Here is a 15,790-nt window from a genome sequence, read left to right on the forward strand (position 1 = left end):
TGTCGCCCAGGCTGGAGTGCAGTGGCGCGATCTCGGCTCACTGCAAGCTCCACCTCCCGGGTTCACGCCATTCTCCCGCCTCAGCCTCCGAGTAGCTGGGACTACAGGCGCCCGCCACCACGCCCGGCTAGTTTTTTGTATTTTTAGTAGAGACGGGGTTTCACCATGTTAGCCAGGATGGTCTCGATCTCCTGACCTCGTGATCCACCCGCCTCGGCCTCCCAAAGTGCTGGGATTACAGGCTTGAGCCACCGCGCCCGGCCTATATGGTCATATTATACATAATTTTTAGTGTTCTGCTTTGTTTTATATATTGTAAACATTTTCCATATTATTAAATATTCCTCTATGAAAGTATTTTTAATAGCTTCAAAGTATTCCACTATGTAATTAAGCAAAACTTGATTTATTTAATTCTACTTTGGATATTTATTTGCTTTTTGACTTTTTACTATTCTAAATTACATTGAGGTAGACATCCTTAGACTGAGTTGATCACATTCAACCATTTAGGAAACATTTCTAGAATTAACTTGGCTGCCTCAAATAGTATGAGAACTAAATCTTTTCTAACATGTTGCCAAATTCGAGCTTTTAGTTCGACAATTAAAAAAATCTCATTATCAGGCCGGGCGCGGTGGCTCAAGCCTGTAATCCCAGCACTTTGGGAGGCCGAGACGGGCGGATCACGAGGTCAGGAGATCGAGACCATCCTGGCGAACACGGTGAAACCCCGTCTCTACTAAAAAAAAAAAAAAAAAAAAACTAGCCGGGCGAGGTGGCGGGCGCCTGTAGTCCCAGCTACTCGGGAGGCTGAGGCAAGAGAATGGCGTGAACCCGGGAGGCGGAGCTTGCAGTGAGCTGAGATCCGGCCACAGCACTCCAGCCTGGGCGACAGAGCGAGACTCCGTCTCAAAAAAAAAAAAAAAAAAATCTCATTATCAAAAAAACTCATTATTAAAAATACAAATATAACCAAAAGATATCTATACTTAGAATAAGGGCTGGCAGTAGAAAATGTTTGATGGCTTAATTCAGATAGGCTCAGAGTTGACTCCAAGCTCAGCAAGTTATCTCTATACCTTGGTCCCTTGGCTTGAAAGTAGGGTTAATGATGCATACCTGAAAAATCCACTAGGGAGAATAAATAAGAAAATGATGCAATATACCTAGTGTAGAGACTAGCTTACTATCAAAGTTCAATTTTAGAAGATGGTACTTTTAGATATCTTATTGGTAGATATTTTATGTAGGAAGAGATCTAAATCTTCAATCGTGATTCCTATGCTTTATAACTCAACTGCTTACTTAAATTATAGTTTAGTTGTATCATTCCTACATTTAATTAAATCTAATGATTTTGTGAGGGAAGAGCTAAGTGACTTGATAGAGACTCTCTCTCCAAAGATTTCTGAAGACTTTAATAGAAGTAGAGGCCTTCGGCTAACTGGTTAGGGTTTGGTCTTAAGTGAAGGCCTTATGTGCTTTTAATATGTGAGCAACATCAAGCATCATTTACTGAGCATTCATTCTATTAAAGCGATTTCAGTTATGAGTCCTATGCACAAGTGTCTGGCTTGGTTTTTCTAGGTTAGTCACTTTATTACGTAATGGTTTTGTTGTTCATATGTGTATATTTTTCCCAAAAAATCTTTGCTAGCTTTCAGTGATTTATTTTCAGTAGTAAAAAAATATTATAACAACTCCATAATACACAACCCCTAAGGTTTACATCTGGGGTAGCAGGAATAAAAGAGTTTCTTAGAAGTCTCAGAAAGATGATATTTATTGGGTTGCATGGGTATCCCTTGACAGTTGCCAAGGCTAAGATGTGATCATCAGATTGGTTTAAGCCAAAGTCATATGATCCACTCTTGAGCTGAATGAAGAAGGAGTTGGCTCCCGAGAGAAAAATCTAGGTACCTTTATGAGAATAAAATTGAATTAATGCTGACAGAGAAAATGAGCAGATATCCACTGCATTCTAGTACATGGTTCCATTGGTAGTTCCTGTCAGATGCCTGAGAACTTTTCCACACACCTGTTAGTCTCTTCCCACCCATAGAATAAATCAAGTCCTATCTATCCTATCTCCTACATTTTTCTGTAGTCTCTTCTCTACAATCTATCAATATGATTATCATCTTGTCTTGTTTTGACAATTGAAAGTCTCCTACCTGATCTCCCTTTAACAACTCTGAATTCCACCTTCCCAATTTTTCACACTACAGACAGAATTATGTCTTTATTTTATTTATTTTATTTTTATTTTTTTTGAGACAGGGTCTAACTCTATCCCCCAGGCTGAAGTACAATGGCATGATCATGGCTTATTGCAGCCTTGACTTTGTGAACTCAAGCGATCCTCCCACCTCGGCCTCTCTGTACTCAAGAACCTGGGAAGACAGGCACGGGTCACCACACCTGGCTAATTAAAAAAAAAAAATTATGTAGAGATGGGGGTCCCCTGTGTTTCCAGGCTGGTTTCAAACTCCTGGGCTCAAGGATCCTCTTGCCTCAGGCTCCCAAAGTGTTGAAATTACAGGTGTGAGCCACCATGTCCAACCCAATCATATTTACAATAAGCATATATGAGTTGGCAATTTCCCCACTTAGCTTAAAACCCTTCCAATTCTTCCTTTTACTCTTAAAACATTATTCCAAATTATGGCCTTAAAAAGTCTTGTATGGTCTGATCTCTCCCTCCAGACAGTTTTGCACTTACTACTTATGTTCTATTCAATCTCATTTTCCTGTTCTTATGACATATCTCACAGTCTTAGCACCGTGGTAAGAAAGTCACTTATATTCTTTCTTGTGTCATTTTGTTGAATCTTGAGAATACCGAATGCTATTATTATTCCCATTTTCAGATTAGGAAAGTGAGGCAGACCAAGAAAGTTAATAAATAAGTGGTGAAGCCAAGATTTGAACACAAGGAATCGACCCCTGAGCTTACCTTCTTAACCATTCTACCACACTGCATCTAACTTACCGAGTAATAACTATTGTGTAGTAGTCATAAAAGTTATAATATACTCAGCAATATCTATTTTTCTCTCTGTGTAATTATCAGTTCCTAGCATAATTCTGGGAGTGTGGTAGCTACTCAATGCATATTTGTTAAATCACAAATTGTTATTTGGAACTGTTGTCTTAGGGGCCCACAGTGAAAACTTGAGAATTCTTAGCCAGCTGCCTCTGGCAATCCTGGTGTGAAATCACTCTCTGATTCTTCCTTGCTTTAAGCAGTTCAGTCCTTTGGGTGGAAAACAGGCTGATGGCTACCTTAAAATGGGGCTTTCCAAACATTTCATCATGGAAGATGCTTTTTTATCATTTTGTGATTATTTACTATATTCATATGGTAGCCCCTTATCTCCCAAGTTTTTTTTTTTATGTGTATTATAAAGTGCAAGTAAAGCCTAATTGTTTTTCAAAGTTGCATTAACCAGTGAAAAGTAGTGCCCCGGGACTGTTGATTGGAATGAAATAAAAAGGATCTCCATGCAGAATCAAGTCATTTCATCTTAAAAAAAAAAAAAAAAGAAAAAAAAAAGAAAAAGAAAAAGAAATCCAATGATGAAAATAATCAAAATTTTTAATTTCTACATCAAAACTTATTCTGTGTCAGGTACTATACTAAGCATTTCACATGCATTATTGCATTTAATTATTGTAGCAATGATAACACACATATTATCTCTATTTTGAAGAAGGGGCAATTAAGGGTTAAAGAGGCCGAATGACTTAAAAGTCACTGTGAAGAAGAGAAGAGGAGATTTAAACCTGGGCAGAACTGCACTCTTAAGGACATAATATAACTTCTCCCAGTATTCAACATCTTGTTTTTCTTAAATGTCACTATTGTCATTTATTACACAGTTTCTATTAAACCCTTAAAATAACCAAAGGGAGTGCAGTACTTCCCAATGTTATTGGGGCCTCAGGATGGAAACCACTAGTCTAAAGTCCTTTATGTAGTATACGCCAGTGATTTTAGGCTGTTATGTATCTATTATCTTTTATTTCTGAGAACATCAGCCTAATTTTCCCTTTTTGAAATACCCTGTCTCCATAGCATAGCTGTGTTAATGAGATCAATCAAACTGCTATATCGTACTCTGGGCCAGAAGTGGGACTGGGCCCAACGAAAGTCAATTAGATTATTTCTCCTTGGGATTTAAATATTTAGATTAGTTGTAGAGGACAAAATAAAGGGTTCAAACTGATTTATTCCAATGGTGACCCTGTAAATAATGCCATTAGTTATTGCCATCTCGAAACCCAGAATTACCCTGATTCATATCCTTTTAGAGAAAAAGTCATTCTTTTCATTCTGTGAATTATCCTATTTCCTTCAAATTGACTTTGGTGTGTGAGTGTGTGTGTATGTAAGAGAGACTGAGAGAGAGAGAGAGCATGCATGTCCAGATAGAGTATCTTTCTGTGGTTGTAACCAAGAAAGTCACAGAATTTGCTTTTTCTTGAGCTATTCTCTTTTTTTCTCAATTCTTCCTTTATGGCCAGCAACCTTTGTTTTTACTCTTCTCCCAAATTTAAGTCAGAAAGCAAAGGCAACAGAGAGATCTAATAAAATATGGAAGAACTAATCAAAATTACTTGAATGTACTACATGTTTTCTTATTTCCAGATTTCAGATCTATTGGTCAAAAATACAAGGTTTACCTAGCTTATCTCTATGGTCTAGTGTATAGTTTTAGAGTTTTTAATTTTGGAGGATCTGAAGCCTTATTTTTGGTCACTGCCAGGATACTATTCAGACTGAAAATCTAGTGTGACATATTTTAAAACCTGATATAAAGTTGTTCATTCAAATTCCATTTCAAGACATAACTAAGTTGACACAAGCCAAATGTTCTCAGCTATCAAAAGACAAATTCTATCTTATGAAATTATATTTCAAGCACCAACTTAAAAGTGTATTCATCAGAAAATCAGCAAAACACTAGCTAGTGTGAAAAATAGCCATGGTTTGGAACCAGTTTTGCTCTATGAAATTTTAGGTTATACAGCCTTCTCAGCATGTGGCCATTTCTCCTGAGAATCAATTATCAGACACCACTTCAGCTAATTTTGCAATAATAATTAAACAAGCATTTTACCCCTAAAAGACAAATTTTACATTTTTTTGCTCATGATTTCCCTGAAATACCTCTTTCCCTGGGTAGAGTTGTTTGACTTTAAAAACCAGTAGCATCAGTATAATCCTTAGAATCTAATAAAGATTCCATCAGTGTAAAATCATTATCCTTAGGCAGAAAGAGAACCAATTCAATTATAATGCTGGTTGAAAAATTGAAAGCCTTTTTAACTTGAGGGTGGAAAAGTTGTAGTACATACTAAAATGGTTAGTACAAAATTCGTGCATCTAGGCTAACAAATGCTAATATGTTCTTTTGTTACCCTCTAATTTATATGATTCATGTAAGCCTCCAGCCAGTGAAACTTGTTCTAAATTTCATGTGCATTAAAAAATAGCAAAGCAATGAATTGTGAAGTTATTAACATTCATGTCTACTTGCATTATTAAGCCATACACATCAAATCTGGTAGTACAAGGAAAGAAATGTCATAATGAAGTACAACAACGTTTAATCAAGAGAATTTCTAAAGGTCATCAAAGCACCATATGATACCCGTCCATGCATAACTGCAATCCGAAATAAATATCCAATGTGACACAATAAGAAAAAGTCCAATAACTGTTCCATGTACTGTTTCTGTTAAGGAAAGGATTTACCATTCTAATGTTGGAGGTAAACCTGATTCTGGTCCCAAATCATATATGCTGCTTCCTAAACTAATTACAGATTAACAAGGAGATAAGAGAGTACTAGCACAAAGGACATTTGTCTACTTATTTACCTTCTACAAGTGAGTAGATGACTGATGATCCCAATACAAGCTTTAAAAGAGCTATTCAACTTTCATTGTCTCTGGGAGCCACAGGCTGCACAATTTAAGTGACAAATAATTTACTAATATTTTCTTACTTGTAATGGTGTTTTAGGTGCTTCAGGACAAGTATTCCCATCTTAACACTTAAAAGCTGCAAATATTTGACCCCTCTAAATATTTTATATTAACATTCTAAGGACTAATATGCTTTCTCACTTTGTTATGAGGCTTTAGTGAGGAAGAATAACAGAATAAATGGCCATATAACTGCCTCACGTTAGATATAGTCATATGTCTATTTTTAATACTTGCAGATTTTGCAATTGCTATAAAGGGGATTATAATTTGTGCAGTTGGAAAGACCAACAAGGGAACTAAACCAAATTTAAGATGGTTAATGTTGATTTGTGCCTGGAACCACTGTTTATTGCAACTATTGCTTTTTACTGCTGCCCTTCACACTTGAATTTGACCCTGCAGTCATAGCCAAAGAAGGCCTTCTTCATTCTTTTATAGACTCATGCCAGGCTAGGCCATCTTTTACCATTTCCCAGGAGACTCTGGGGACACAACCCAATTAGTAAATAGGCTCCAGGTTTTCCTTAAAGACTTTCTTTTGCTGCTTCTGTTTCCCAGAACTCTCTTTCCTCCCTGCCCAGCTCCTCCTGCTCCCATCCCAAAGCATTTGCTCTGTTTTACCAGCAAGACTGGTTCACATGTCCTCTCTATCTATTGCCCGGATGCAAACTAAAGAGGAGAGATTCTTGGATCATATTACTTAAAGATTCTAAAAATTCTAGTTGAATAAGCTCATGATTGGAGGGCTAAATATGTAAAATTCGATGTACAAAAAAAGTTTTTATTAGATTAAAAAAAATTTAGTTCTATTTCCTCCATTCAATATATGTTTGTTGAATAGCTGCTTTGTTCTGTGGTGAATACATTGTATTATTTGACTTTTGAAATTTTATTTTATTTATTTATTTATTTTATTTGTTTTTTTTTTTTGAGACAGAGTCTCGCTCTGTCGCCCAGGCTGGAGTGCAGTGACGCAATCTCGGCTCACTGCAAGCTCCACCTCCTGGGTTCACACCATTCTCCTGCCTCAGCCTCCTGAGTAGCTGGGACTACAGGCGCCTGCCACCACACCCAGCTAATTTTTTGTATTTTTAGTAGAGACGGGGTTACACCATGTTAGCCAGGATGGTCTCGATCTCCTGACCTCGTGATCCGCCCACCTTGGCCTCCCGAAGTGCTGGGATTACAAGCCCTAGCCACCACGCCCAGGCGACTTTTTAAAATTTTATTGAAGTATTTTATATACACAGACACACACACACGTACAGTATACATGTCATAATTGAAGAACATGTTTTCTCAAAGTAAATATATCCATATAACCATCACCTATAGGTTTAATAAGAATAACATTATCAGTCTCCCTAAAAGTACCCCCAAGCTATCTCCCAGTCACACTATTGACCAAGGATAACCACTCTTCTGACTTTTAACAACATAGCTTGGTTTGCCCATTTTTCTACTTTATATACAGGGATTCATATGGTATATATACTCTTGTGTTGATATATGTTGCTGAACATTGGGCGATTCATCCATATTGAGTGTAGCTGTCAACCATTCACTCTCCTTTCTGTAAAGTTTTGCATTATGTGATCGTTCCACAGGTTATCTATACTTTCTGGTATGGAAAGGCATTTTGTTATTTTCCAGTAGGAGGGTATTACAAGTGATGCTGCTGTGGATCACTGAGTATATGTCTTTTATTAAATGTATCAACACTTAAGTTTAAGGAGTATAATCCCAAAAGTGGAACTGCTGGGCTATGGGCTACGTAGCAGATACAAAGGCAGGGGTAATTTTAACAGACCTGTCCGGGGTTAAATCTCCTTAAATGGCAATGTGATGTTAGAACTCAGGTAAAACAGCCATTCAGGAAAATACTAAATGTCAGTTAAATTATTATTTAAATTGTCTGGAAGCAGTATGAAATTGTAGCAAAAACTAGGTCTAGGATTAGACAGACTGGGTCCAAATCCCATCTTTGTCAGTTTAGGAAAGTTATTGAACTTTCTGTCTGTCATTTTCTTTATTTAAAAAATGAATACAATAGAGTTCACCCCATAAGCAAGTTATGAGAATTATGAGATAATACATCTAAAGTCCTTAGAACAATGTCCAAGTAAGTGCTCAACTGTTGGCCATTATGATTGTTTTATTTATATGAATTCCAAAAGATAATTTCCCAGGCTGTAGACTCAACCAAAAGGATGCAATTATAATATTAGAGCTCATAATTATGGTATGAGATTACCTAACAACCAGATTCCCTGAGAAATATTAGAATTATAGATGAGTTAATCAAATTTCATGAGTGAGTAGAATACCTGTCTTTTGTTTTCCAGAACAAATCTCTTAAATATGACCTACATATGTAAGCTCATATGTGCAGCTCAAAAATCTCCTGGGTGAAGCCCTTTCTAAATCCCATCCTCTCATCCCAATGTTCCCCTCACCTCTCTATATAACCCCTAACTTGTATTTAGTCTATGCTATTCTTAATTCACTCTACTGCAGTTATCTATACTTATATAAGCTCCCTGTTTTAAGCTGAAGGCATCTAGAGTACAGGATCAGTATGTCCAACATAGGATAGATATTTAACGAGTTTTAGCTGACTTAAAAAGATAACAGAATTTATTGATGTTCAGTAACATTATCTTCCTCTACACTGTGTTGCTGGTGGAATCCTTGACCCTGAAACTTTCAGTGGAGTCATCAACATTAAGAAAGTAAAATCTGCTTTCCAAAAATTTCAAATGTATTTTTAAACAAAATTAATACATTTGGTTATAATTGAAATAATGCTATATATATACCAGATGCATTAAGATTTAAATAGAGTTGTACAGACTAATTGTAAAAATGACCTATCATTGTAAAGTGAAAAATGTATTCTAACATAGAAACAAAAGCCTTAAAATGGAATTCTAGAATGTAATTTATTTATAAACAAGTTCTGATTTACTATATGTGATAGAAAAAAAATATCTTAAATGGAATGCAATATTTGGGGAATAACTTATACCCTTCAGTGTCCTGAAGTTATACTGTGATCGGAAATGTCTCAAAAGAGTGGTAAGTTATTCATTATTCCATAGCTCTTAATTTTTCTAGATTGGACTCTATTGACATATGTGCACTTGTGTACACACACTCCACCCTACAATGAGCATACACAGGTCTCAGTCACTTCGAGCTGACAGTATTGAAGACAACTGAGCTAGCAGATTCAGCGTGTTTGTGGTTTATTTGCTCTGTGGCACTGAGTATTGATTAATGACATAATAAATCTTTTTGAGACTTACTTTTCCCTGCCAACACACTATTCTGAAATGAGATCTACAAGCATGAGTAGAGGTGATGAGATGCATGTCAAATAAGATAAGTTGGTCTCAGCTGGCAACTGATGAATAAATGCTTTTGGGGAGTTACCTTGTAGCTTTTCCTCATCTGTACCTGTAAAATTGTTTTTCAAAGCCATCCTCAGATGCTTTCATTAGTTCCTATTGTATTTATTCAGATTTAAAACTTTCCACTATGCTTATATGATCTTAGGAAATAATCTCAAAAGGTTGATACTGTAACAGGTAATTCTATTCATTCTGGGACTATTAATTTTAACTCAATGGTATCAAAGGGCATCCTGTTATTAAAAGCGTAGGTGGGGATTTAGGAAGATATGCACTCAAACTGAGGGAAGAAAGAGACCCTCTCATATTGTTTTATATTGTTTTATACTCAGTACCTGTTTTAAGAAAAAACAAGGAATTGAAACCAAAGACAGGCAGCCCGGCTCCAGGCCCAAAACCAGGCCTGGACCTGCCTGGCCTAAACCTAGTAGTTAAAAATCAACTCCTGACTTAAAAACCGATGTTATCCATTGACTCCCGGCATTATATAAAAGAACATTGTGAAACTCCCTGCTCTGTGTCTGTTTCACTCTGACCACCGGAGCATGCAGCCCCTGTCACGTACCCACTGCTCGCTCAAATCAATCACGACCCTTTCATGTGAAATCTTTAGTGTTGTGAGCCCTTAAAAGGGACAGAAATTGTGCACTCAGAGAGCTCGGATTTTAAGGCAGTAGCTTGCTGGTGCTCCCAGCTGAATAAAACCCCTTCCTTCTACAACTCGGTGTCTGAGAGGTTTTGTCTGCGGCTCGTCCTGCTACAAAATCTTGCTCCTGTCTCTTGCTAGTTGTGTGACTTTGAACTAAATCTCAGTTTCCTTATTTACAACATGGAATTTTGCCACTAGAGAGTAATTAAGAGTTGTTATAATGTATGTAAGGCATTTAGTACAGTGCCTTGTACATGATAAAGATTCAACGCACAGGAAGAAGTGTTTTGCTCTTTTCAATAAGGAGAACAATGTCTGCCACCAACATTCATTCCATTTAACCATCATTCATGAACTCCTCTCACATGCCAAGCACTGCGCAAGGTACCAGATATAGGTTGTGGTGAAGTGATAGTAGTGGCTTATCTCCTTTATTACATACTCTAATATTTTATTTCCAAATAGGATACACATTGATTATTACTTAATATATCAAATTATAAAATATTGTATTTATACAAGGGCATGAAATCAGATAACTGGAAGTTAACAAAGTGACATGAAACCAACTCTCAATGGACTTGAAGGCTGGAACAGTGATTCTTAATCAAAAGTGATGTATCAGTAGGATGCAGTGGCTCATGCCTGCAATCCCAGCACTTTATGAGGCCAAGGTAGGAGGATTGCCTAAGAACAGGGGGTCCAAGATCAGCCTGGCAAATGTAACAAGACTCTGTCTGTACAAAAAATTAAAAGTTAGCCAGGCATGGTGAAGAGGGTATGAAATGGAAGAATATTTTATTTTCTTTGTTTCTAGTGGTTCCCAGCAATCCTCATTTTTCTTTAGTTTGTATCTGCATCACTCCAACCTCTGCCTCCATTTTCGCATGGCCTTCTTTGTGCATATCTCTATTTGTCCTCTCTTCTTCTTATGAGGACATTAGTCTTTGGATTTTGAGCTCCCACCACTGCCAATAGTCATATAACCTCATCTTAAATAACTACATCTGCAAAGACTCTATTTCCAAATAAGGTGACATTCTGAGGGTTTTGGTGGAGATTGATTTGGGGGGATCTATTCAACCTCCTATATCTGCTATTATGTATGCAATTCTGTATAGAAATAGGAATGTTTACATGTACAACGTACACACAGAAAAGAATGGTCTTGCAAAATGGAGTTTTCCAGCACTGTGCCTTTAAACACTAAAATTAGATGCAGCATAGTAAGACACTAAACTAATAACAGCTATAAGACATGAACTAACTTATATTACCATCCCTACCTCATGCATGATAAGCAGCATTGTCTTCATTATTTTTTTTCACTCTGTCTTACATGTAGTTGATTCCATTTTACCAAATGATGTTTGATGTGTATTTTCCCAAGAAAAATAATGATGCATCATTGTACTTATTTTACCTTTTGTGTTTTTCTCTAGGTATCTAAATATTTCTATTAAAATGAATATTATTATTTTATAAGATTCAAAATGTTCTAAACTTTATTTTGCCAATTTCAAATTTTTTTGACCTTGCTGTATGTCATTATTCTATTGTCAAGCTTTTTTTTGGAAATTTAAATTATCATTGTAAAAAAATATTCATTATAAATCATACATTGAGATCTTATACATGATATTTTAGATTAGTATTCATAAAAATTTTTTAGATTAAATTAATTGACTTCTACGTCAAGTGATGGTGAAAATATTTGTTAAATAAGGTGCCTAAAAATGCTATACACCAAGAGTGATAAAAAATTAATCTAATACAAAAATAAAAAAGCAAACTAGAAATACATCTGGAATGGCATAGTAAGGCCCTTCAAAAATCTGCTTTTTCATAACAAGAATACTTACAAAAATAGTAAAATTCAACTTTTTCAAAACTCAGAAAATTTATCAAAATCTTACAATAATAATAGAAATTGTTATTCAGGAAAAACAGCTGAATATAATTAAGAATAGCAAATACATTATGGCATTTTACCTTGCTCTGTTTATATCTCCCTACCCCCACCTCTTTGGTAGCCTTGAATATCAGCAGCTTTGGAAACATGGTATATGAAAACTACTGACCTAGCAGGAACAAGAGGAACAAAATGGGTCCAAAGCTCCCCTAAAAATTACATGCCTAGAGAAGTATTACTATTTGACCTATCTGATAGCTCTCTGGAAAAGCTCCATTTTCTTGGCTTGCATTTATTTGATTGAGTCCAAATTTATTCCATAGGAAAAGAATTACCCCTGGGGTGTTTGTTGAAAATAATCAGGAGCAATTGCTTAACCTTGCAGCAACCTGAAACAGCAATACCAGTAACAGCAAATAAGACATTGCTCAAGAAAACGTAAAAAGAAAAACTGAGACATGAGATGTTATAAGGGTCTCTAGAAAGCTCTGGTATATTTTGGATGATATCAAAGGTTGTGCATATGTAGAGGGCTATGCACATGCCCAGAAAAGTCCTGAGAAGGTCCTAATCTCTCAGCTTTGGCTGACCTTGAAGCTCTGCACAAAAAGGAAGTGAAGGCAAAGGCAGAGTTATAAACTGTTGAGCTTTGAAGGTGTACTCAAGCACACACAGAGTCTCTTGGCAAAGGCCGAGATGTGTTCATCCAAGACAGTGAAGAAAATATGTGTCCAATGATTAGCTGACCATCGAACTAATTGAGCTGAGACTTCAGTGGCATATGGCAAAAAGTACATACTTTACATAAGTAGCCCAGGAAAGTCATTAAACATAAATCTTCTATAACAACAACAACAACCAAAAACATAACACACACTGAAGGGGATGAATATAATTTCCAGAGTTATCACATCAAATTATTTAATTTATCCATTGTTTGACAAAGCATATTCCCCATAAACAGGAAATAAAGCAATCAAAAGGAAAAATCCCTGAAGATGCTCAGACAGTGGACTTACTAGTCAAAGTCTTTTAATGAGCTATTATAAATATGTTCAACAAAAAAAAAACATGTTTAAATAATTAAGGGAAAGGAAAGTGCCTAAGAAATAAAAGATGGAAGTTATTTAAAAAAAAAATAAAAAATCTGGGGTGGGAAATTAAAACAACTGAAGAGAAAAATTCACTACAGAGGCTCGACAGCAGATCTGAGTTGGCAAAAAAAAAAAAACAAATCAGTGAACTTGAAAATGGGTCAGTTGGGAATATCCATCAGAGAACAAAAGAAACAAGAATGAAGAAAAACGAACAGAGCCACAGGAACCTGTGGGACACCATTAAGTATCCAATATATGCATAATTAGACTTCTAAAGGTAGAGGGGAGATAAAGCAGCAGGAAGAAAATTTAAAGAAATAATGGGCGAAAACATTCAAAATTTGATAAAAAACATGAATCTACACATACAGGAAACTCAACAAATTCCAAGCCTTTGAACCCAAAAAGATCTAAGCCTGGATGCATTATAGTTAAAAAGTCAAAAACAAGAAAAATCTTCAAAGCAGCAAGATGGAAGTGAGTTATGAAATACAAGGGATTCTGGGTAAGATTAATAGTTGCTTTTTCATCATACATCAAGGAGGCCAAAATTCTTCTCCTATTATTAGCAAATAAGAAGGTTTAAGGGGTAGGGAGTAAAAGTTGGTGTTCTGGCTGAAAATAAGAGCACAAGAATTGGCATTACCCTTGCTTGCTGATTGGAATTACAAATAGTCATGGGAGTTGAGATTAATGAACCATCTGAAGAACAGAACGATTGAAAAGAACGTTTCATTTCGGATTTTTATTATTTGGTGAGGCATCTTCCCAATGTCTCTTTGGACCGACTGGTATCACATGCTTACTTTTACTAGGGTAAGTCAAATTAAGGCAAATAATCTAGGAGTATATAATGACAGATGCCAACTGTGTGGAGATACATGGGTATTAAATGTTTGAAATAGGCTTATAGACTGCTGCAACTATCCATAGAGCTTTATCCTTAGAATTGTCAGACACCAAACCCCTTTAATTGATCGTTTGCATTTGTTTGAGTTCATTGTTTGGTATGGGTTTCAAAAGGAAATAGTCTGGATGCAAAAAAAAATCCAAAAAAGATCTTTGTAACTTGAGATGTCCTGTGACAAAACAACTTTTTCTGAGATCAAGGATAGAGAATACATACAAATCATAATTATTCATAATAGACCAATGGAAAACCTTGCTTAACTTCAGTTAATTAATTCCACCCTCATGAATAAAAAATGGCCTTAATTTGTGCATGCATGATTAGCCACACTTCTGTTTATGAAACAATAAAGCATCAATGGCTTTCTCATCAACATGGAGTCTTTCTAAAAACTCTTGACCCAGGACTCATAATGACACTCAACCTCTCAGCTTTTATACAGTTCATTAGGGTTCCTATCACATTTCATTTTGTAATCTGATTTCATTATTGCAATCATCATTTGGGCCTTTGCTCACTTTTCTCTTTTTATATTACCTGTTTGTCATTTTTGGTTATGTCTCTTTTAACACTTACATAACCATATGAGTGGTCCTTCATCGCCATAGTTTCTGCTTACTTTATTACACATATTGTTGTTGTTTGAGCATGATTGACAGCTGTTTGGGATAAATTCCTGCTAGTACACAGAACAGTTCTTTTTTAGACAATTTTTTAACATAGTAGGTGTATATATTTATGGGGCACATGTGACATTTTGATACAGGCATAAGATGCATAATAATGGCGGGGAACCCATCACCTCAAGCCTTTATCCTTTCTTTATGTTACAGACTATCCAATTCTATCATTCAACATATTTTTAAATGTACAAAAAATTGTCCATTGTAATTACTCTGTTGTGCCATCACCTACTAGTGTTACTCATTCTATCTAATAATATTTTTGTAACCCCAGCACCATTCCTGAAAAAAAGTTTTCTCAAAATTTGTTTGCTGGGTGAATGAATAGCTACACTTCGTACACAAAGAAAATGCAGGAACAGAAAATCAAATATAGCATGTTCTCACTGAGAAGTGGGAGCTAAACAATGAGCACATATGAACTCAAAGAAGGGAATAACAGATACAGGAGTCTACTTGAGGGTGGAGGGTGAGAGGAAGGCGAAGACAAAAAAACTACCTATTGTGTGCTGTGCTTATTACTTGTGTGATGAAATAATCTGTATACTAAACCCCTGCAACACACAATTTACCTACGTAATAATCCCCCAAGCCTATAATAAAAGTTTTTTTAATAAAGAAAAAGTAAATAAAACTGTGTATTTTAATTCTTCTTGGATTTGCTAGGATTAATGTGCTTACCAGATGGTCAAAAATGTGATAAGATTTTAAAGATAATATATCACAATTTTATATTAAAACTTTTTATTGTGTATATTTATGGCATATAATGTGATATTTTGATCTATTTATATTTTATAGATTCAGTCAGGCTAATTAACATGTCCATCACCCCACCAACTTAATTTTTTGTGATGAGAATGTTAAAAATATATTCTTTTAGCAATTTTTGCAGAAATACAAATACCGTATAATCTTATTTATATGAAGTATCTAAAAAAAGTCAATCTCACAGAAACAGAGAATAGAAAGAATGGAGAGAGGGGAACGGGGAAAAAAAAGAAAATATAATCTCTTTTACAAAATTTGGTTGTCCCTTTCTTGGGCTATAGTTTCTTGTTTTCTACATACATATTATAGCTGATTTCTAGTAACCAACCAATATCCACTCTGAAATTTGAAAGCA

This window comes from Theropithecus gelada, chromosome 2 (genome assembly GCF_003255815.1).
Source record: "Theropithecus gelada isolate Dixy chromosome 2, Tgel_1.0, whole genome shotgun sequence".
Taxonomy (NCBI): Eukaryota; Metazoa; Chordata; class Mammalia; order Primates; family Cercopithecidae; genus Theropithecus; species Theropithecus gelada.